Source organism: Megalobrama amblycephala, linkage group LG11 (assembly GCF_018812025.1).
Source record: "Megalobrama amblycephala isolate DHTTF-2021 linkage group LG11, ASM1881202v1, whole genome shotgun sequence".
Taxonomy (NCBI): Eukaryota; Metazoa; Chordata; class Actinopteri; order Cypriniformes; family Xenocyprididae; genus Megalobrama; species Megalobrama amblycephala.
The window spans coordinates 7,012,471-7,036,792 of NC_063054.1; the positions used below are offsets into that span (position 1 = coordinate 7,012,471).

General features: G+C 35.9%; 1 long non-coding RNA gene across 1 annotated transcript in view; it reads left to right on the forward strand.

Moving 5' to 3' along the window:
• The first annotated feature begins 532 nt into the window (after positions 1-532).
• Positions 533-24,322, forward strand: part of LOC125279041 — a 100,450-nt gene continuing 76,660 nt past the window's right edge. The window contains exons 1-2 of the long non-coding RNA XR_007187302.1: positions 533-614; positions 6,309-6,417. This is a non-coding gene — a long non-coding RNA (uncharacterized LOC125279041). The remainder of the gene's footprint in view (positions 615-6,308; positions 6,418-24,322) is intronic.

The following is a 24,322-nucleotide window of genomic DNA, read 5'->3' on the forward strand; positions in this document are numbered from 1 at the left end:
ACATATCCCAGACATATTGTACATTTGTTGTGAACCTTCTAAGAGTGTTTTGTTGGCCTTCCTCTGGTAGTTGTAGCTGCTGTCGCCATAGACTTAAACAGAGCGCGCAGCTGTGACCGGACACAAATATGGCGGCGATAAAATACAGTGACGTCACATGAATCCCGCCTTCTAGCCAATCGCCGACTGGTAAAGTCATCGCGTCACTGCAGCGGCCGTTAGAAGCACCGGTTTCTATAGAAACAGTCAGACGCGCGCCTCTGAAATGAGGCACAAGAGACGCGCATTTAGGTCTGCGCATGCGCATTAGCTTGATCCAACATAAAAATACAGGTTTTTTGTCATGATTCGAGCGTTTGGAAAAAAAATTATGAGACGGTTGTTGTCAGATTTCATTGGTGATTTCAAATATGAAATTTAATCGAAAGCTTGGCAAACAGCTTTGGAGCTGCATGATGCCCAGGATGCCCGAGAGGCGTTTCAAAGATGGCCGCCGAGTGAAATGACTTGTCTTAAAGGGACTTTGACAAAACAAAACGCCGTGGCTTCATTTGTGGTGGCTATTTTCGCCGGAGAGCAAAACAGAAGAAATAACTGGCAATTGTGTATAAAATGTAAGTTCCTTAATATTAACTTATTGTTTATTGAACTTACACATTCGTGCTCCACCTTGATACTAATAACTTCTCAACTGAGCCGCCATTGTGTTTTCGAGTTAATAACGGAGGCTTTGACACATCTTTTGAATTAGCAATGACAGATCCCGAATCCTTGGCATAAGGCTACCTGCGCCGGCCACAAGTGTCACTTTAGTGCTGTCTTTATTTTATTCCAAGAACAAGAAAATTGAAATTGAAGACATAGCTTGCTAATAATTTTAAAGGCTACATTGTTGTCATGGCATTCATGCTAATAGGCTACCCAGCAATCTGGGAGCTAGCTAACATAACTAACAACTAACATAACACAACACAACACAACACAACACAACACAACACAACTCAACATAACATAACATAAACAAAATGGAAGAAGAAGAAAAAAAAATAATAATAATAAAAAAATAAATAAAAAAATGAACATTTAGAAAACATTAAGAAATATTGTTTTCATAACTTAATGGTAATAGTAGCAATTTTTTTTAGCTGGTATTAACATTAATATATTTCTATGTTTGATGGGAGCTGCCTGATTGTATATTGGAGTAGAATAGATCGGAAAATAAAAATAATTGGGCTTTTATGAACTGCTTGACCAGTCACCATGGGGATTGTTTAAAAATAATTACCCAACAATTAGGGTTTGTGTCTTCATTACAAATGCTAATTGCATGAAAACATTACTTTTTGAGCTAAACAAATGTTTGAGAAGAACGAGAGGGTCAGTAATTTGTAAAGTAAAGTGCAGAATTTCAATTACTTTTTACTTTTGTTTGCTAAAGTGTCACCAAGTTCAGTCCTGTTGTTATGACAAATAATGATGTTACATAATTGTGAGTGATGAGGAGAACAATTCGGCTATTTTTTAAAAAAAAATTTTATTTTATTTTTTTTATATGCAATATATAAGAGCCCCGAGAAGCAGATATGCCTCTGCATAAACTATTCAAATAGTAGAATAAATATAATTTTATAGGCAGTTATAGCCAAGAACTGACTGTCCAAAAGGTTGATGTATTTAGCTCCCTTTTGTGAGTAGTCAGTCAACCTCTGCAATGAACCAAATGGAGTTAGGGAATATTTAAAGCAGTTTTCGTGACATTCAGTTTGGTTGGGTTAGATTCTTTACATGACCTTCAACATACGCTTGTGAAACATGAAGCTGATTTTATGCATGAATTTGTATTCCAGTGGTAATGCAACAAGCGAATACAGATCCCCTCACATGCATACATGTACTGTGCAAAGTCATAAATAAACTTCATATCCACACTCAAAACCCTTTCTTCAGAACTGTGTCGTGCATATGTTAAACTATTGCAGACATTAAAAACTGGATGCATTATATGGCTCAAAACAAAGTACCATCATAGTGCTGTAACTCTGGTTGTCTGCTGGTACTTATAAAGTTTAAAAATTATATTGTGATCAATACATTAATGTAATTTTTTTATAATGTTATTGGTAGTGTAAATGCAAATGTGTTTTAATATGTAACGAGAAACCACTTCACACAGATATACATCACAAAAAGAATTAAAAGACTATCACAACTTCCCTTTCATGCCGACTTTAAATTTGAACTTTTCGTGAAAATGTCAGTTTTTAAAACCAAATGAAACCAACATGAATACAAAGAGTACATTTCTGAGAACTAGACTTTTCCTTCTATTTATGTTTAAGACTAGTTTTTAATTGACCCATTAGCACCATTTACTGTGGGAATCTTTCTAAACACAGTAGACCATATATATATATATATATATATATATATATATATATATATATATATTTATTTTTTTTTATCTGTCAAAATGGTGAAGCATGGCTCTCAGCTGGTCTAAATGCGATCATATGTAGGTCACGCACATACAACAAGCGCATTTAGCCCAGCGCACAGCATTGTTTTGAATGTTCAGTAAGTTGTGTCGCGAAATATACGTCATAAAAGCCGACCAATCAGGTTGTGAACATAATACGTATCCATATGAGTTTAGGTTCGGAATCCAAATGAACCATGTAAACCGTGTGAACACACCCTCAAATTCTGTAAATGGATAAACATGTAAATATTTAACAAGTGGCGTTGTCCATTTTACTTAGGGTAAATGCAATTACATTTCTGTCCGATCAGAATTTTAAATAAATCCAGCTGAATATTCAGATATCCAGATGCATAAAGGTAGGCTGTTTTAATTTTTATTTACAGGTTTTTGCCGGTTTTCTTGTTCTAATATTGGATTACCAGGTTGCGATGCTCTCTCGTTAGGAGGATAATCATTCAGGAGCTCAGAGAAAAATGGATTCGTTTTGCTTCATCTCTCTCTGCTTGGCGACTGAAATGTGTTTAACGATAGATTAAAAGAGGGAGGCAGTCTCAATTCCCACCAGCACTCAGCACTGACCTCCATTCTGGATCAATCTGGAGCGATTACTCTTAAAACTCTCATTAAGAAATTAATTGGAGCTGCAGGACTTTAGAAATGGGGGAGGATGAGTGTGGTGCCGCCCAATTGATTTTACACACTCTTGGCTTTAAGGCCTCAGGGGCCGACATCTCTTCCACACAGTGGCTTCTTCGGAGTTGAGAGGTAAGGAAAAAAATACTGATAATGTGCCCTAATTGTCTACTTTTGCTTGAAATTATAGGTCATATCAGATCAGTTCTGCCCATGCGCTCAGCGTGATAGCTCTTATTCACTCTTAGAGTCTCAGTCCTGACAATAAGCACCCTTGATATCTGTAATGGATTTGATGGGAACAAGAGCAAAATAGCAGTGCAAGGTTTATTAGTTTCTTGTTGAGAGAGCCCTGTTTATAGCTGGGCTAGATAAGGATGGTGCTTCACTAATGTGAGCTGGCAGAAATGAGCTGTGTGGACACACACGCACGCTTACACACACGAGTTTGCTTGCAGCCCCTTGGCAGTTCAGCTTATTGATTGAGACAGATGCAGGCTGTAGTTGAAGAACTCGCCCACAAATAAAAAGCGAATTCAAGACTGTAGATGAATTGTTAGCTCAAGACAATTTCGCAGCAAGCTGATTGTCAGCGCAGCATTTGTTTTCCCACCTGTCGTAACAAACTGTCGGCCGTTGACAGGTATTGATACCCCCCTGCAGACGAAGTGAAAGTGGGTGGGCAGTGTGCTGTGATATCGACTCTGCAGAGCTCAAACTAACCCGACGTGTGGTACTTGTTATGTGGATTTATTTATTTATTTTTTTTATATATATATATATATATATATATATATATATTCCTGTTACTGACAAAATGGTGATCCACACTTCAGTAAGCCAGGTTGGGCTTTAAAAAAAAAAAAATACTAACCTTGACCATTAAATAAAATCTGATCTGTGCCATTTAAGTTATCTTTGTGAAACTTTTTTAATGAATACAATTAAAAAAAAATGCATTCAATAATGATTTCTTCAAAGGTGTACCTGTCCAGATATTATAATTAAAATGTTATGTTGCGATAGTCTTTTCTTTCCTATTGTGATGTATATCCTAATGAAATGATTTTTTTGAACAAGGAAAAATGTAGAGCGGTACGGTACCATGGGTTAACATTCTTATTTGTGGTGTTAGTGTCATTGATTGGATAAACGCAGCACGCGTGTTTACATTGCTTTAGAATTGCACATCCTTGTGTTGCCGACTGTACTATTGAGTTTATACTTAATGGACATTTTGGACTGCTTCACTCAAATTGTCATGTTTTCTGTCAGCATTTGACATTTTTTTTTTTTCTCTCAAACATTAAATTTACCATTTATATACAATGCACAGTGTTTCGTGACTGTCCAAAGCAGGCAAATATGAGTATGTGATTGGTTGTCTGTTGCTAAGCATCTAGCTGGAACGTTCTAACACCGCATCATTTCACACTGTACAAGTTTGGCACCGCAGTGCGGGGTTAACACCGCAAAAGTGCTCCGGAGCAGAGTTTCATAACCCTGTGTAAAAGCGGTGCTAATCCCGCTTCTAAATTAAGTGTGAAACCCAGGGTTAAAAGCGGTGATAAGAATGACGATAACCTGGGGTTAAGGGCGGTGTGAAAAGCCATTATACTTAACCCAGGGTTTAGAATGACCCTGGGTTAACTGTAAGGGCTTTTCATGGAATCCTGGGTTATCTTTATTCATGTTTCACAGTTAATTCTGGGTATTCATAAGCTGCTTTTTCACACTGCACATTCCTAAACCCTGGATTAAAGGTGCTCTAAGTGATCCTGGGTGGAGTAACTTCCTGTTGACGTTCGAAGTGTTGTCAAACAAAACAGAGGCTAGCTAGACCCTCCCTCCTCCCTCTTCTCCCCCTCCCCTCCGTGCTTCCTGAAACAGTCATGAACGCGCATTTAAAATCATTCTTGTCGGTTATTGGCTGGAGCATGTTTATTATGTTTTGTGGTCCAGGCTGCACCAGTTTGTTTTTATTGCCGTTTTCGAAGCTTGTGGCGACTACAGAGACCGCGTTTTTTTTACAGTATGTTCAGGGGACAGGCAGCTAGTGGATAGTGAGGAGATGTTTGCTGTATGTGACAAAAAATGTTTTGGCCTAAAAACGCGTGACATCACTTACAGCACCTTTAAAGTCCGTATTTGCTTATCTGTGATGTCAGTGTTACTGACTGGACAATCGCAGCACATGGCGTGTTTACATAAAGGCTCTAGCATTGTGCGTCCTCATTGCTGACTGTAATATCAAGTTTTTTTTGTTTGTTTTTTTCTGAATGAACTTTTCAAACTATAAAGGTAAGAATGACAGTCTCTTCTTCACTCCAATTGTCATGTTTTTTTCATTGCTCTTTGTCATTTTTTCCAATCATACGCAGAAACAGCTGTTTATATATATTGTGCGGTGTTTCCATGACTGGCCAAAGCACGTGAATATAAGGCACGCAATTGGTTGTTGGTTGCTAAGCATCTATTGTAACATTCTAACACCTCATCGTTTCACACTGTACACGTTTGACACCACGATGTGGAGTTAACGCCGCAAAAGCAGTGCTAACCCTGCTCCAGAGCAGGGTTTCATAACCCCAGGTAAAAAGTGGTGCTAACCCCACATCTAAATTACAAGTGGGTTACCCTAAATTACAGGGGTTAAAAGCGGTGTCTAGAACGACGATAACTCGTGGGTTAAGTGCAGTGTGAAAAGCCCTTATGAGTAATACATGTGTTGCGATGTTTAATATGAAAATAAACATAATTTTGTTCTTTTAGATATCTTTTATCCAGTTTAACAACTAAATTATGATAGTTGAACTGTAACTGTCACATCTCTCACGTGCTTTATACCTGCAAACATCCATGTACAAAACAAACCTGGGACTAATTAAAATCGAAAACGCTGGAGCCTCAAATGGTTTTTACTGCATTATAATTATTTTAGTCAAACTTCTTTTTTTTTTTTACTGGAGTGATGGACAATGACTAAAAGGAAAATTTTTACTAAGTAGTAAAAGTATTGCTACTTAAGAGATTATTCTCTGAAAAAATAATATGATTGAAATTAGAGTAAGTAGTTTGTTGAAAAATAGTAATACTATAGTATTATTTTTACTTCTATTTTTTTTTACCCAAAATGGGGCAATGTGATCATCACGAAGTGCTAAAAACTCTCATTTAATGCTGTTTACAGTGCTTCACTGAACTTGTCTGCTCCCTTTGGAATGGAATCTCATGGTGGAATACCCTATGATGTCCACTTCGCAAGGCACTTATGAATGGAACACACCTTGTTTGTCAAGGTCAGTTATTTATTTAGTAATTTTGGAAAATGTATTTTGTTTTAGTTATTTTGAAAATTAATTTATTTGAGATTTTGACCTTTTTTCAGGTCAAATGGAATAACACCCAGAAAAGGTCACAAAAGTAATAATTTGAAAAAGAATTAGTCAAATGAGTTATATACTTGTGTATATACTTTTTAGAATAATATTCACTCTTTGAGTGAGTGAATATTCTTCTCACAGTAATGAGAAATGGATATCACAGTGTGAAAATTGTTGGTTCATCAGCTGCATATTGTACTTTTAATTGGGTACAACGAGGGCACGCAAGATAGAGGCACTGTCAGCACAACATGACTCATAACTAAAAGAGTCAACAAACACAACACCAAATAAGGTGTAAAACGCAGTAAATCAACTAAGTTGATTTGATCGTGCGTGCTGAGAAACTCCAGCAATGGAGGTTTTGCAGTTGCTTTAGTACACTTACCTAAATGTGTAGCTGTAGATTAGAAGGTGTAAATGTCATAATATGCATGATGAAATCTGAGCGTAGATACAGTAGTATTGTTCAAGATTTTTAATATAACACAATATTAATATTACTAAATATATATTTGCTATTTCAATCTTTTAGGCACCTGAAATAATAGTGCCCTTACACGGCATGCACTTTGCTTGATTACTTTTTTAAAGTGGTGAAAATGCTGGTTAATTAAAGAGCTGCAAGCCTTAATCAATTTGAATTTTAATCAAGTCTTCAAACTAATACTCCACACGTAATGGTTGCTTGTGAATCTTGTTGTTGTTGTTGTTGTTCCTATTGACATCCTTTTCCTGAGAACAAGTTCTCAAACAATTTCAAGCACAATGTGCAGCCAAGGGATGTGGCATTTTGCAGAATGTCACATCGACATGATATCACACTCTTCCATTAATCTTCCAGCTGTAGCGATTTGTGCCTTGATGACAAATGTTTATATCCACATCAATCATCCTGTCTTCAGAAACCAGACCTTATACATCATAAGTTCTCAAATTCTTTAAAAGCCATTCCCTAAAGTTAATAAATTCAAAGACGTCAATGAAATGATTAGAGAGAACATGAAAAATGGCCGTTCTTAGTCTTAGGACATGATTTTAGATGACGACAGTATGATGAAAGTGGCTTTAAAATGGTGAATTGCTAATTGAACTCAGCAGTCCGTGCCGGTGACTACTTAAAGTTCCTGCTCAAAGTGAAACGCTCTGATCAGTTAGACTCATCAGATTGTAAGAGGTGATGTTTGTGGATGACAGCAGTGGCCTTTTGGTTTGGAACATTGTGAGAGCTCCCTGTGAGTATAGATTGCTGTGGATGTTTTTTTTTTTAATCTACCAAAATTACATTTATATTCATCTTGAAGAAAAAGACAACAACTCAAAAACTTCTTGAGTGCATTTTTCAAAGTATCCTTGTTGTCATAAGATATTTTTATTTATTTCCGTCCTTTTTTTCCTGGCAGATGTACAATGAAATGCTCTCTATTTTTACTTCAGTCATTATTTGATCAATAATAAAAAAGCAAAAATGCATGAACAGCAATTAGTGTGAAGTCCAAGCCAGTACAGTAATTGTGACTTTATTTCTCAGTGTTACTTTATAATCTCTTAATGTGACTTTATACATCAAATTGACTATTTCTTGTAATTGCAACTTTATTTTGTTTAAATCTTCAATTGCAACTTTAGTTCTAGTAATTGCAACTTTCTCATAATTGTGATTTTACATCTCAGAAAGTGAGAAAGTGAGGAATCTGAAGGATCTGGATAGATTCTGCATGAAGGAATGGTCTCTGATCTCTTGTCAGGTGTTCTCCAAACTCATCAGGCATTATAGATGAAGACTCAGAGCTGTTATCTTGGCAAAAGGAGGTTGCAAAAAGTTTTTAATAAAAGGGTGCCAATAATTGTGGCCAACATGTTTTTGAGAAAAACATTTATTTCATAATGTAAGTTTCCCCCAGTTTCAATTATTTTCCTTAAATGAAAGGATATAATTTTGTTAATTTTTTGAATGAAAGATCAAAAGGATAAACAATGCAGATTTATTTTCACAGCTGCTTTTGCTCATAATTACTAAGGGTGCCAATAATTGTGGAGGGCACTGTATATCTCACATTTGTGACTTCATACAATATCTCACAAGTGTACCCGATGTTTGCATGATCTTGGCTATAATATTTCTGTAGTGTTGACATCTTTATTTCTTATCAGTCTCTAGTGAACCACATTTCAGTTGTTAAAACTGACCAACTGATTTTATTATAAACAATCACTACCTTTGATACTTGCAACTACTTGTCACAACTTGAGTGGTGTCATTTTTAGAGACTTTCCCTCTGATTTAGGAAGCATTCTGTACTCCCACTACATTCAACTCAATTCTAGAAACATTTTTGTAATGTTTTGAGAACAGTGAAGTGACAGGTTGAGATGTATGTGGTATGATGGAACTGCTCCTTCATTGTCACAACTCAATGTCCTGTCTGACACCACTCAGTTATTTTTGCTCTTAAGTCTATGCTTTATTTTGTCATTTGAGTGATTCCAATGGATCAACCATTAGTTCACACCAGGTCTGTCAAGGAAAACTGCTGCCATTTTCCCTTTTTTTTTTTTTTGAGTCAAACCAAGTGAAGTTTTTTGTAATTCTTCTTGCTATAGACTGAGAGCAGGAAAACAAACAAATATAGGTACTCTGGAACAGTGGTGCAACTTACACAATTTAGGATGGCTGGCTCTAGAAATAAACTACATAACGGTAAACAATAAAAACCAAGAGATCCAAGCTAAGAAATAAATAATTACAACTTTACAATGCGTCTGTTTTCAAATCCACATCATTTGAAATTCATGACATTTATGTCTGTCAAAAAATAACATGCATAATACACAGTATTATTTACGAGAAGCAGAGGTCCAATGAGTACAAGCATTTACTGGAAAATCCACACTACCGGATGTTTTGAATGTGTCGTTGCTTTCCGAGAAGAGGGAGAAAATGGTGCATAGAGTGTCTTCAACATGCTGTCTGTCAAATACGATGTTGTGTATAATATAACGCATGCGAGTATACTTGCTAAAATTGAATCGGAATGATTAGTGAACTGAGTGAAATATTTCTGCATGCTAAAGAGAATAAAATCCAATCCAATTGAAAAACTTCACCGACATAGTGAACATTTTTCAACGTGTTGGTTTTGATGGACATTTTTTTTTTTTTTTAATGCACAAACTACATGTTCTGATTTTGACATTCTTGATTTGGATATTTTCAGTTACTTTTTTTTTTTTTTCACAATTCTGGCAATAGATGAAAGAGTGATCTTGAGATTAGTTCCTGTAGTCATCCAATTTGACTCTCATATGTTGAAGTAATATATGTTATAAACTTGACAGGTTATTAAAAAAAAAAAAAAAATCTGAGTTTTTAAAAGACTAAGGTAATTATCAAAGTTTGATAAAATGTTGTTTAATTTTCCAATAAAAGATTTTGTATTTTTACATGATTTGTTGCATTTAATTACCTCCTAGCGGATTTTGACTCGTAGCTGTAATAGGAGAAACTGTAAAACTTAAAGGCAGTTGGACTCGACAGTGATCCTTACAACGAGTTTCCTGACATTTATACACTGATCAGCCACAACATTAAAACCACTGGCAGGTGAAGTGAATAACATTGATTGTATTGTATTTAATATATTTAATTTCTTGGGGGAGGAAAAAATGGCAAGTGAAAAGATCGGAGTGACTTTGACAAGGTCCAAGTAGTGGGTCAGAAATAATAGCTAGACAGCTGGGTCAGAGCATCTTCAAAATGACAGGTCTTGTGGGGTGTATGCAGTAGTTAGTACATATCAAAATTTGGGCAAGGAAGAATAACGAGTGAAGCGGTTTCAGGGTCATGGGTGACCAAGGCTCATGGGTGACCAAGGCTCATTGATGCCTATGAGGAGTGAAGACAAGCCTGTCTGGTCTGATCACACAGAAGAGGCACTGCTGAAAAAAATGTAATGCTGGCCATGTTACAAAGGTGTCTGTCATTTACCTGGGGAAGAGATGGCAGCAGGTTGCACTATGGGAAGAAGGCAGGCTGGTGGAGGCAGTGTTATGCTCTGGGCAATGTTCTGTTGGGAAACCTTGGGTCCTGGCATTTATTTGGGTTTTACTTACCACCTGTCAAAGCGTTGCCTTGGCCTCCAAACTCCACATATCTCAGTCCGATTGAGCATCTACGGGATGTGCTGGAGCATCAAATCCAATCCATGGAGGCCCCACCTCTCATTTTACAGGACTGAAAGTATGTGCTGCTAATGTCTTGGTACCAGATACCATAGTAAACGTTCAGAGGTCTTGTGGAGTCCATGCCTTGATGCATCAGAGCTATTGTGGCAGCACAGCACAATATTAGTCAGTTGATTTTAATGTTTTGGCTGATCAGTGTATATATAATATTTATACACACAGATATATCGAAATGCTGTTTTGGTAAGAATCCTCGTAAACACAGTCGGTTGTGTTTTAAGTGAAAACTGATAATGTGCGCGTGTGTATTGATAATTACCACTTCTGAAGTCATGATTACAAGCTCATCGCATTCATGTTTTGAAATGAAAGGGTGTTCATGTGCAATTTTTACAGAGGAAACTCGTATTTACCATAATTCCAAGACCTCGTGAAGGCAGCATAACAGTAGGCTTATATTGGGTCCATGCAGCTCTTAAAGGGACAGCAGCCAACATTAATGATTGCTAAAGTCATTGTTAATCCAACAAGAAAAGACAAAGATAAAATCACTCACTGCTCTTGAGTGAATAACTTTTTTAGTTTCAAATAAAAATTAGTCTATTTTTAGTGTATACAGCATTTATTACATTTGATTACTTTATTAAATTTCTGTTGGGTAATACTTATCTGAATACCACTGTTATGGGGCGTTCACACCAGACACGACTTGCGCGAATAAAATGCGCTATTTGCGCGTAGGACGCTTGAACATTTTGAGTTTACTCGCTTCATTCACGCATGAAATTCACTTCACAACAGACGCGATTTCGCGTCATGAGAGTGGCTTCTGTCAGGCGGCTGCAGTTTTGTTTCTGCACACTTCCTCTGAATAAACACATCAACTCGTCAGCGGGAAAGTAGTTGTAAAATACGGCGAATAAGCTAATTTACTGGCTTTAGCTAGCTTGTAGTCTCAAAATATATATATATATATATATATATATATATATATAAAAAATCTCGAATCACGCGTTACGCGCGTCAAATGCCCGAAATGCTCAATTCGCACCGCAGGATGTCTATTTGCGTCTTTGCATTCACTTAACATGTAAAACACTCGCGCTTAATGCTTTATTATCTGGTGTGAACGCACCATAAGTACATCGATCTGAAAAACCTAAAGCACTGTTTATTTCATTTGTATTTTTGTTCTGTTGTATTTGTTGGCTTTGTTTGTAATTAGTTTCTTTGTTTTTATTTTATTGTTGACTGTTTATTGTCTGTGGCTGTTTTGAGGACTTTTTATTTACACTAATTAAACTAGCATTAGTTTTGCTGAAGTATTGATTAATTGTGAAATTTCACTGACATTTAAAATTACTCCTATCATGAAATAAGACTTTGATCATATCAGACACCAATAATCGTGTTAAAGAATCGTGATTTCAATATTGACCAAAATAACCGTGATTATGATTTTTGCCATAATCGAGCAGCCCTAATGCTTTATCTGCTAGACAACACTACATAGCTAGATCTAAATCTGGAAGATCAATTATATCATTATTATTTATTATTTATTTATTGTTAAGCATTATAAATTCAACTTGACTTGACTATCTATCTATCAGTGATTAAACAACACAATATATAACCTCTAGGGTATGATATTATCAACATGTCCTCCAACCAATACGACCATATAGATTGTTTGTCACTTCCCTGAAATATGACCCATAGGAGCGTTTACTAAAGTTGCGCCCCTATCGACAACAGGACACTTTCATTTTATTGCATTGTTCCCTTTTATCGGCATCTTATTTTGGGTTTGCGTAGCTCAATTGGCAGAGCATTGCAATAACAATATGCAATCATGTGATCATGCGATCGTGGGTTCGATCCCAGGGAACGCATGTGCTCGTAAAGTGTATATGCACTATAAATCACCTATTTCCATTTAGCTAAATGGAAATAGGAGAAATGGTGTAAAGTCCACACATTGCATTTAAACGAACACGCATTTTGAATGGTAACGATCAGACTTAACACGACACTGTCATTATTTTTTACACCAGCTAGAGGGCGCATGACTTTAAAACGTAAATATAGTTCATAATAAGGTGCTTGAAAAAACAACCTATAGGGTCGTTTGTTTTTGGAGGACAGTCTCTTTGCCAAAATCAGTGTTGTATCTGGTCAGTACTGAAAAGTCCATTTTTAATTTTACTCAAAATGCGTTATCCGCCGTGGTATTCTGTCATGTTTTCTCTTTCCAGACTGCAACAAATGTCACTCTCCCTTTCCCTGCAGAATGCGAAATATCCGCTCAACCACACAGCGCACCATTCCACGCATTGTAAACAGTAATGGCGGTGCTCTGATTACACCCAGCATCCTAGTTTTCCTTATCTACATTATGCTTTGTGATCAACAAAAACAGAAAAATTTATAATTTTGACTGCATTGATGAACATATGGTGGTTTCTGCGGTGGGGAAGAAACGTAAGCCATCGAAATGTAATCATTTACGTGAGGAGATTAAGATGAGGCACTCGGGAGGAAGAAAAATGCCGGCTGTTGCTTGTTCCACGACAGCATCAAATTTCTGTCACGGTCCCCAAAACTGAATCATGAATATTTTTTAAAAGCCGTTTGACCAAGAATGATTCTCGAATTTGGCATTGCTAGTTTTGATTCTAAACATCTGATGATTAAAAAAAAACAACAACAACAAAAAAAAAAAACATAACATGATTGCTATTTGAATTGTTTGCAGTATAGCGATGCCCCTGGGTAGTTGCAGTCAATTCCAATGTACTCGGCAAATGTGTTGTTTTTATTTTAACCGTGTGGTGGTGCCAGGTACTCTTTAATTGGTAATGAAAAAAGGAGACATATAGGGCTGCAACAACGAATCGATAAAATTCAATTATTAAAAGAGTTGGCAATGAATTTCATTATCGATTCGTTGTGTTGCGCGACTATTACGCCTCTCAATAAGACGCGGAGATGTTTGAGTATAAAAAGGCGCGGTTGAGCGCGAAGCAGAGCGGAGCAAAAATAAATAAATAAACATCAGAGCGGAGGTAGAGGAAAGACCATCGGAGAGTAAGCAAGTTTGTGAATATTTTTAATAAACAAGGAAAAACAAAATAATAGCGATCCATCTGTCATTGACACGCAAGACGCGTCGCTATGGAAACATTAAAGGCAAACGTTCTAAAACTCACTCTGGGGGGACAGTTAGAATATTTTAAACTCACACTCAAAAGGGTTAATATTAATCAAACAACAAAAGACAGAGAAAATCACTCACTGCTCTTTAGCTTTAATAAGGATTTATTATATATTAATTATATTTAATCCATAAGGAATGTTGTATGCAAGTTGTTATAAAGAATGCATATATCATTCATTGAAAAGAAGACATTGTGTTCTTCTTTAGGAGGAGTGGTTTTATTGAATTATAAGATAATATTTTTTTTATGTCACAGCAGTTAAATCTGTGTCTGTATTGCATGTTCAAATGTTAATATTATTCATATTAATAGGTTAATACAGTAGATGTTTTCTCCAGGAGTATATAATGGGTTTGGAAATTTTAGAGAAATTCTTAATGCATACAATTGAACTAAACCCGTTAGATTTAGTCAACTAAAATCTTGTGATATTTAGTCAACTACTAAAACAATTCAAATGACTAAAACATGATTAAAACTGAATGGCATTTTAGTCAAAAGACTATGACTAAAACTAAATAAAAATTTGCTGTCAAAATTAACACTGATCTGTTGTCATGTATTTATTCTGTGCTTTGTCCCATATCGGTTATTGTTGACAAATATATTTGGGAGTGAGTGAGTGTAGTGTAGAGAAGAAGTTCTACCGTTCAAACAAATCCTGTTAAGTTTTCTGATTTTTATTTTTCTTTATTTAAAAAAAAAAAAAAGATGTATTGTTCTGACAGCTCAGGTCCCTTTAAACAAAAATATACATCTTTTTGTGCACTTTATTTTTTTAAAAAAAACCTATATATTGTAAAGCATACATGTGTATGTTTTTGTGTTGTGTTTTTTGTTTTTTATTACTTTAACAGCTCAGGGATGTTAAAAGAGCAACCTGTTTTTGCACGATCTGAGGATCTGAGGATTTTTTGCACTGTGAATTTGCACTGTCAGTTCTGTTTTGAATATAAGTTTGGAAATTAATGTTCCCCCCCCCCCCCCGATTCATCGATTAATCGTAAAAATAATCGACAGATTAATCGATTATTGAATTAATCGTTAGTTGCAGCCCTAGAGACATAATTAATTTATAGCATTATTATAGCAATTTATAGCATAACAAGATGCCATTGAATTCAATTTGGGAGCGATGACTGAATGTATTTTTAGCCCAATGTATATCATATTAGTATTGACCAAGTTCAGAGGCTGTCATATATGTGGATCAACTTACTATGTTGTGTTTTTTCAACAGTTTCAATATGAAAAATAACTTTTATATTGATTCAATGGATTTATTGCATTTTGGGAAAAAAAAAAAAAAAAATAATTTTTTTATAATAAATGTTTGAAAATCAAAATCTGGATTTGAATTTTTAATTTTATTATAACCTAAAGGTGCTATGTGAAAGTTTGAAACAGAAAATAGTGGTTTTCATCTTGCCACTTTCTTGGAGAGAAAACATTTTTACTCAAATTAATCAAAATGGATTTATAGCGTTTTGGAACCAAACTCTTCACATACAGTTCATGACACAATGGTAAGTGCAAGTCCACATCCGGGTACCTGGATTACAGTCGTTTCTGCAAATTGCAGCAATCCATTTGCTTTTATTTTCTGTAGTTTTCAGCAATCTTTAAAAAGGCAGCTGCAGTTTCTGGTTGAACCTTGTGGTACATTCAATCGCGCAAAAGCTCATTTCCATTTTAGGTGTGTGGTTTTTTTTGTGTGTGTGTGTGTGTGTGTGTGTGTGTGTGTGTGTGTTTTTTTTTTTTTTTTTTTCAAGCTGAACATTAATGCTGAGTCTCAGTCTTTTAGTGGGTGTAACCAAAATGGTGTCGCAAAGCTGTTTGTTTCCAAAAAAGTGTCCTAAACATCCCCATCTGCCATAGGTTTGACAAACTGGTAGTTCCTCCTCCACATTCACATCATTTATTAAGGTGGGCAGAGAGCTGTCTCCGAGTGATTTGCTAATATGTCAGGTTCTTATTTGTTGTTTATAGAGCCTATTGTCACTGAAATAAGTGTCCTGAGCAATCACACTTGTTTCTATTATATTTGTAAAATGAACTCCAACAAAAAGCTATAATAAAAGCAACAAATAATTTTAAAGATTGTGATGACAATCAATATTAGAGTAGGTTGGGGTTGGGGTGGGGGTGGGGGTGGGGGTGGATAGGCCATTTATAGTTGTCAGGTGGAGTTATTGAGTTTTCTGCCAGCCTGTCAGTCTGCTGGTTTTCGGCCTTAAATAAATAGTTAAGCTAAAATGAAAATTCTGTCATTATTTACTGACCTGATGCCTATTCCAAACCTATATGATGTTATTATTATTATTATTATTATTATTATTATTATTAACAACAACAATAAACTGGTTTCCATACAACAACAATTTATACAATCACATCTGTTAAGCTAAAAAAAAAAAAGTGCACAGACCATAAAAGTACATTTCCTCACTTATCCTGGTGCAATACCCAACTTCTCTTGTAGATTTAATTGGCGGACAGATGGCCTTACATTCTCATGCAAAATTACCTGATACTCTTGATATTTTTTTCACCAACAATAGAAAACTGTCTAGCCTCTGAGACAGCTAAGTAGCCCTGAACCATGATACTTTTACCCATACAGCAATGTTATGTGTGTTTTACAAACAGCTCAGCTCAGCTTTGTTTTTTTTTGTAGCTTGCTTTCATGAACAACATTTTGTTTAGTGTTTTACTTGTAGATACGCCAGGCAGTATTCATTAGGATGTCTTTAGCTGACACTCCATGACTGTTCTTAACATCGGTGAGCATTTTATTGCTAGGACTCCAGGTTAGCTGACTCCTGACTCCAATTTGTGTTTGGAAGAGACATTAGCCTAGGGATTCACAGACATTTGAGAATTAGATCATATTTGTGTAGAAATGCATGGTAAATCCAAGGTTTAGGTGTTTTTTTTGGGGGTTTTTTCTCGAACAACTTTACTGTTCCAGAGCATACCATATAATTAGGTTGCTAAAAAGTGTGCATAGGGGGGAAAAAGTAAAATGATTCAGAACATAAAATATGCAAAATGTCAGTGATGCACATATTAGAAAAGACCATGTTTAAATAATGAGAGCACAATTCATAATTTCTAGGGGTGTAACGATACGCTCAGGTCACGATACGATACGTATCTCGATACGGAGTTCACGATACGATACGTATCACGATATTTTGAACAAAATGAAACTGAAATTCAAACAAGATTTATTAAAAAAACTAATAATTAATTAACAACAAATAATTTTCCTTGTTGTACATACAAGATCACATTTCAATAAAATAAATAAATATAAAATTTTAATAAAAACCTTCTGTATTCAAATTAACAGTTGAATAGGGCTGTCTGTCACTGAAAAAAAAATGTTAAATTTAACATGAACTTAGAATTATGAATAGGGCCGTTCACATATCGCGTCTAAAAGCGCGTGGAAGGCGCGGCTGCACCGCTTCTCCTTCTTTCCAAAGCGCTTGCGCTCCTGTGGCGTCGGTCGTTGCTATGCAACCATGAACTGAGCTCTCCAAGAGGATCAGGATGTTTCTGCAAAGGATAAATGATTTCTAGCCCTTGCATTAGTTTTACTACGAGATATATTGATGGAGATAAGATATAAAAACCACCATGTACAGCTATGATCAGCTGTTCGGCTGAGCTTTTGATGTTTTGTTACGGAAAGGCCATAGCTGATCGGTTGATTCTTGTCACACGACCTGCGGTGCGCTTGCGGCATTCTGAGAAGTTGGGAATTGCATGCGCGTCGCGACCGCGTTGATCCAATTATGAGCGCGCCTGCCGCGCAGCTACATTTGAAAATAATAACTGACTTGCACGCGGAAAAGACACAATATGTGAACGGGCCCACAGAACTTCTTAAAGCAAAGCATCGCAAGCGTCTTTTGCTTTTCTGTGAGCACAGCTGTTGCTGTGCACTGCGGTGAAAGAAAGCCACGACTTTTCTCACGCGACCATGCAAGAGACTGACATGAGAAACGTTTAAACCTTGCAAGATTCAATGTGTGCCCGAAACACTTACTGAACTAGAGAGCTGATTAAGACACACCATCTACGATAAATCGTTACACCCCTAATACTTATAGTAATTTAAAAATGTGGTAGCATTGGATCTGGACAGGAAGGATAACTCTGGGAGTTGGAAGGGGTGTGTCGCGATTCTGCCTTCTCACATCGCGATACAGGTTCGTGGACCTGCGTATCGCGATTTCGGTTTCATATCGCATATCGTTACAGCCCTAATAATTTCTAGGACTTTATAGAGCATCCTGATAATCGCTCAGACAGAAGTACCCTTAGAGAAATAATTATTTTAAGATAAGACAAAATATAAAGTTGCATTTATTTTTTTAGGATAGATTAAGCACATTTTTTGGTTTGTTGATAATGACAATAATAGCAATATAATGATAACAATAGATAAACAGTTTTAAAAACAAAATATTACTTGGACACATTGGTTCTAGGCACATTTTCAGTCTTATGTGTTATAAAGTCGTGATGAAATTGAAGTAGACAGATGTTGTGTGTATTGTAGATGTATTGTGACGTACAAGTGAAATGCATTATAAAAAAAAAAAAAAAGTAGGATGGGGAATTGGTTCTGTCCATCAGATGTTGACTGGATGGAGGCAGATCTGAATGTGAGCTTGTAGTGGAATGTAAGAAAGGGGCGGGTTTAAGCAGACTAAATTATTGGAGAAGTCGTGCCTTATTTCACCAGAGAGAAGTCTGACATTTCACCGGAAGATAGAGTTAATGACATTTTGATTAAAAATTATGAGGTCAAACAATTGTTTTTTTTTTTTGTTTTTTTTTAATGAAACATGCATGGATGAATTGCTCACAAAAAGATGTATTCATGCTGAATACTTTTTGGGGTCACAACATTAGAACAAACAAAAGCAACTCAAACTTCAAATGCGAGCCTGGTCTCATTAGAAAAACGTACCTGTGGGAAAGTTTTTGCGAGTCGCAAAAAACATACCAATACGTACTTATCACTGCAGTTTCAATGTGAAATGTCCACTGAGTGGCGCTAAAAGCATTTTAATTTTTTTTGCGGGAACAGATAAACGTGAATATGGTAGATTTTTATAATGTTGGTTTTTATACGAATCACTGCAGTTTTGATTTGAAATTTTGTCTGGTGAGTGGTGCTAAAAGTGTAATGCTCCATTATTATTTTTTTTTAAATTACATACCACCAACACTACACCTAAACCTACCTGATAGTGTTAACAAAAGCAAATGTGACACAAAAAGCATCCGTAACCGTGCTGTTTTAGCTTGTTTTGATCTCTCATCTTTGAGCTCTTTTACCGTGACTCGTTTTTTCCCGGATTCGTACCCAAGGCTTCCTCGTCCTAAGTACAGCTCTGTATCAGCTAAGCTACCGAGCAAGCTTGTTATATCAGAAAAGCGAAACATATTGAGCTGGTTAAGTGATGCAAAGTCCAACATATATTCATTTACAAATTGTGCATTTTGGTAAATAGCGTTTTGAAATCATAACATAATATTGTGCAAGGATATGTGAAAACAAGTCTTTATTAATCCATAATCTGACCCTGTAATCATAACTGTGTATGGAAATGATTAAAAGCACTTGCTGTTTTACTGCCTCTAGTGTTCATTTCTGTTGGAAACTGCAGCGATATGTACGTATTGTATTTTTGTGGCTCGCTCTTTCCATGAGACCAGGTTGTCAAATGCTATTTTATTTTGAGACTTCTTCCCATGACTTAAACCTATGAAAGTTTAAATTCAAGTTCAGGTCAATTCACATTGGGCAATCACTGAATTCTGATCAAAGTGCATCTGTGCAGTTTCAAATCAGGGTTGTGTGTTCAGTAGGGTTTGTTCTCAATCAATGCTATAATATCTTTGGATCTAACAGTAGGAGACCACTGCTGTCCTGAGAATAAATTGTATCTATACTCCCATCACAGCCGTGAAAGAAATACTCACCGTGACCTTGACGAGATTCTTATCAGTAAGCTGTTTTATCAGCCCAAATCTGCTGCGGTGCGAGTCTTCAGTGCATGGATCATTCACTATATTCCACCTCAACAAAGTGATGAAAAAGAAAGATACTGTTGCAAATATTAGCATACCAGGGAATGGACATCAGCTAAGGTTTGCATAAAACCACAAACATTAGCAGCTAGCAACACAAGAAAAAATAATTTGAATTAAAATTCTTTTCTTATGGATCCTGTATACTTTCATATTCATTATAGGCTTTGTGTTTCATACTCCTTGATTTGATCCCACTAAACTTAGCAGTTAACGGCCTAGCGTGTTAAGATAATCTATCAACAAAACCAGCTCTTTGCATTAGTGTTGATTTTTAAAGGTGCCCTAGAATCAAAAATTGAATTTACCTTGGCATAGTTGAATAACAAGAGTTCAGTACATGGAAAAGACATACATTGAGTTTCAAACACCTATTGCTTCCTTATGTAAATCTCATTTGTTTAAAAGACCTCCGAAGAAACAGGCAAATCTCAACATAACACCAACTGTTACGTAACAGTTGGGATCATTAATATGTGCAACCCCAATATTTGCATATGCCAGCCCATGTTCAAGGCATTAGACAAGGGCAGCCAGTATTAACGTCTGGATCTGTGCACAGCTGAATCATCAGACTAGGTAAGCAAGCAAGAACAATAGCGAAAAATGGCAGCTGGAGCGATAATAACTGACATGATCCATGACTACATGATATTTTTAGTGATATTTGTGAATTGTTTTTTCTAAATGTTTCATTAGCATGTTGCTAATGTACTGTTAAATGTGGTTAAAGTTACCATTCATTTGTTACTGTATTCATTAATTTTTTATGACATAGAGAGCCATCGCTAATAATATTCATTTTCATTATATTATTCACTTGCATTCTGTGTAATTGCATAAACACAATCTTCATTCTTTATAAATCTCTCCAACAGTGTGTAATGTTAGCCCGTTAGCCACGGAGCACTATCAAACTCATTTAGAATCAAATGTAAACATCCAAATAAAATACTATACTCACATAATTCCGAACGCATGCATGCAGTATGCATGACGAACATCTTGGTAAAGATCCATTTGAGGGTTATATTAGCTGTGTGAACTTTAGTAAATGCACCTGTATTACAGTCAAGAAGCTTGAGGGGGCAGGGGCAGGGAGCGTGCGATTTAAAGGGGCCGCAGCCTGAATCGGTGCATAGTTAATAATGCCTCAAAATAGGCAGTTAAAAAAATTAATTAAAAAAAAAAATCTATGGGGTATTTTGAACCTGGAAACTTCACAGACACATTCAGGGGACACCTTAGAACTTATATTACATCTTGTAAAAACTGGTTCTAGGGCACCTTTAAATGTTCCTTTTGTGTTAATTTAGGAAAGATCATTTAGTGGTCATTGTCTTTATTATCATTATTTTAACTACACTGATTTTACAAGTAAACCATTTGTATGTTAGTACCTTTTAAGCAATATCTGTTTGTATCCAGATCATGTCTTTTTTTTATTTTCAATGTTCAGCACTAAAGGTGTTTGAAACACAGGGAGAATGAACAGTCATAAATAGATCCTCTCTCGAATAAGCCAAATCTGCAGCTTAACTGTATCATTGTAGAGGGGGGAAAAAAATCCAATTTGCCATTTTGCGTTCTTCAAATATTTGAAATCTGAATAATTTGATCCCCAAATTAAAATGAACTAAACAATAAAACAAACAAGCTCTTGTGGAGTAAATTGGATTTTAAACCAGACAAAAAGGGTATTGTCTATGGATTTGTGCACTATTTATTTTCATATGGAATTCAATTGAACATCTGTCTTTTTTCAGACATATTCTGAATTATGAAGAACTAAATAATTCGAGACCTTTTTAGCTTTTCCTTTAAAATAAGAAAATAGGAGCTCATTGTTTCTTAAGGTTGCCAAGCAACATTTTCACTTTTCTTGGAACTAAATGTAGCATTGCAAATGATTTTGAATAGGAACTGTGTTCCAGGAAGATCTTCGTCAACACTGCATGCCTTGCTTTGTCTCCAAAAACCACTGCGTAACTATCTTTGGCTTTTGTAGTATTCAGAAGATTTTGCTCATTAATGTAATTAATGTCAACAGAGTCAGGTCAGTTTACACCAGAATAACACAAAGAACTGAAGGTGAAGTATTTGTAGGAGACAGTCTTTGGATGTCCAAGGTGACTTGGGTGGCGATGGGAGACCAAAAGTGGCGTTATCATGGTGCTTTTTGCAACACGTATTGTCTCTGCAAGGTTCTGTTGCACCTAGCAATGCACAAGTATGTATTCATTTATTTATTTATTCTTTAAATACATTTTCTTCAAACCCACTGGTTTCGATGGTTTTGAAAATAGGCTGGTTGAGCAGATGTACCTATATATATTGAGTACTTTGAGAAGGATTAAAGCAAATAATGTTATGGTTTAAAACCAGAAACTTTGGGCTGTACGTGTCAATCCTTGTATGTTAAACTGCTTTAGTCCATGTTAAGACTGAGGGTCGATTGTCCAATGCCAACACTCTTACTGACATTTCTTATAAATTGTTTCTAAGTCCCACCTATTGAAAACAAAAATGTTCTATCCAAAAAGCTACCTTTGACATCAAGACATTTCAGCAGGACACATCTGTACCCCCAGGACAGGGTGTAACCTGAAATGATTTAGTCTATATTAGTATTCTGTTTCATCTACTGCCAGGAAGGAGCTGGGGGGATGAGGCAGTGTGTGTGTGAGTCTCAGTCTGCTCTCTCTTTGGTCCACTGCACCAGTGGCGGATGGTGTCAGACATCTCCAGCTGGAATGACCGTCTGCCGCCCCTCCGTCCTGGGAAGCAAAGCGCCTTCCAAACGTCTGAGAGCCAGATGTTGTCACCCCAAAATCACACTAAAGGACCAGTACACATACTTATACTGACTCACACATACATAGACAGCAGCAGCAGCAAATAACTGCATTCCCAACACCATTTGGCCATCAGAGGCTTGTAGTTTCCATCATCTCCATATTTCATTTCCTGCTGTGGATCTGAAAGCACATCCCCAGAGGATTTCTAGCTGTCATGCTGTCACAAGCGCTAGCTTACACCAGTATCTGAGAAAAACCATTGATGTCTAGCAGCCTTCTCAGACACATCTTTCCCATGACTGCCATCCTGTTCGCTTCTCTCGTCAGTTTTCTGTTGCTTTCACGAGAGTGTTTCCAAATTGTCTGTCTGTTCTTTCGTTCAGAATGGTTGGTCTGGTGAGAATGTGAATTCAGCTGCATGGTTGACAAGGGAACTTTTTTTTTTTTTTTTTTTTTAGAGAGAGATGACAATTAAATGATTTGTTGCAATGCCCAATCGTCTTGACTAATACATTTCCATGATTTTTTTCTGCCATTAAAAATGAATAAGGAATTTTAGAATCATTAAATCAGTTTATTCAACCAAATTGTTAAAAGAAGCTGGTTTAAAAGAACAATGGACTCAGAATTAAGTGGATTTCGATGACTTCTCGCTTAAAAAAAAAAAAAAAAAAAACAACAACAAAAAAAAACAAATAAACAAAATATATATATATTCAGATTGGCTTGTGAATCAATTTGACTGCTTCATTAAAAAACTGATTCAAAATAACTATGAGCTCACAAATCACTAAATTTCCTTTACTGCTCCATGACTTTTCCAGTCAAATGTGGTAAGTGGATGAGGATTTTTTTTTTTAAATGATCAATTTCAGATGATTCGCCAACAAATTATACAATTTGCAAATCAATTTCCCCTCATCATAAAATAAAACCAATGCAAAAGAATGATTTGCTATAACATTTACATTAAATGACTTCTATTCTACAACCCAACCTTCCTGGCTAATGAATTTCCATGACTTTTCTAGTCATTATAAATAGATAAGGTATTTTAAAATCATTCAATAAATTGGTTCAACCGAATCATAAAAAAAAAAGAAAAAGAAAAAAAAAAACTAAAAAGACTGACTCAGAATTCAATTAATCTGCATGACTTGTAGATAAGGATTTAAATAAATAAATCCATTCAATTTCAGACAGATTCATTAACAGATCATTCAGGGCTTTGTTTCCCAAAAGCATTGTAAGCCCGAGTAGAATTTAGAGACCATTAGTACAACACTTTTGGGTATTGCAGCCAAGACCGTTTTGGAAATCAAATTCATTAAAAGAAACTGGCACAAAATATTATTATCCTAAAAACATTTATAGTATTCATATACACTTTTATCCAAAGTTACTTCCAAATAAAGTCAATGATTTGCCATGACTTTATCATACCTTTCCAGCCTTTCAGTCTTTTGTGTTTTTATCAATCAATTTGAGACCAATTTGTTAACC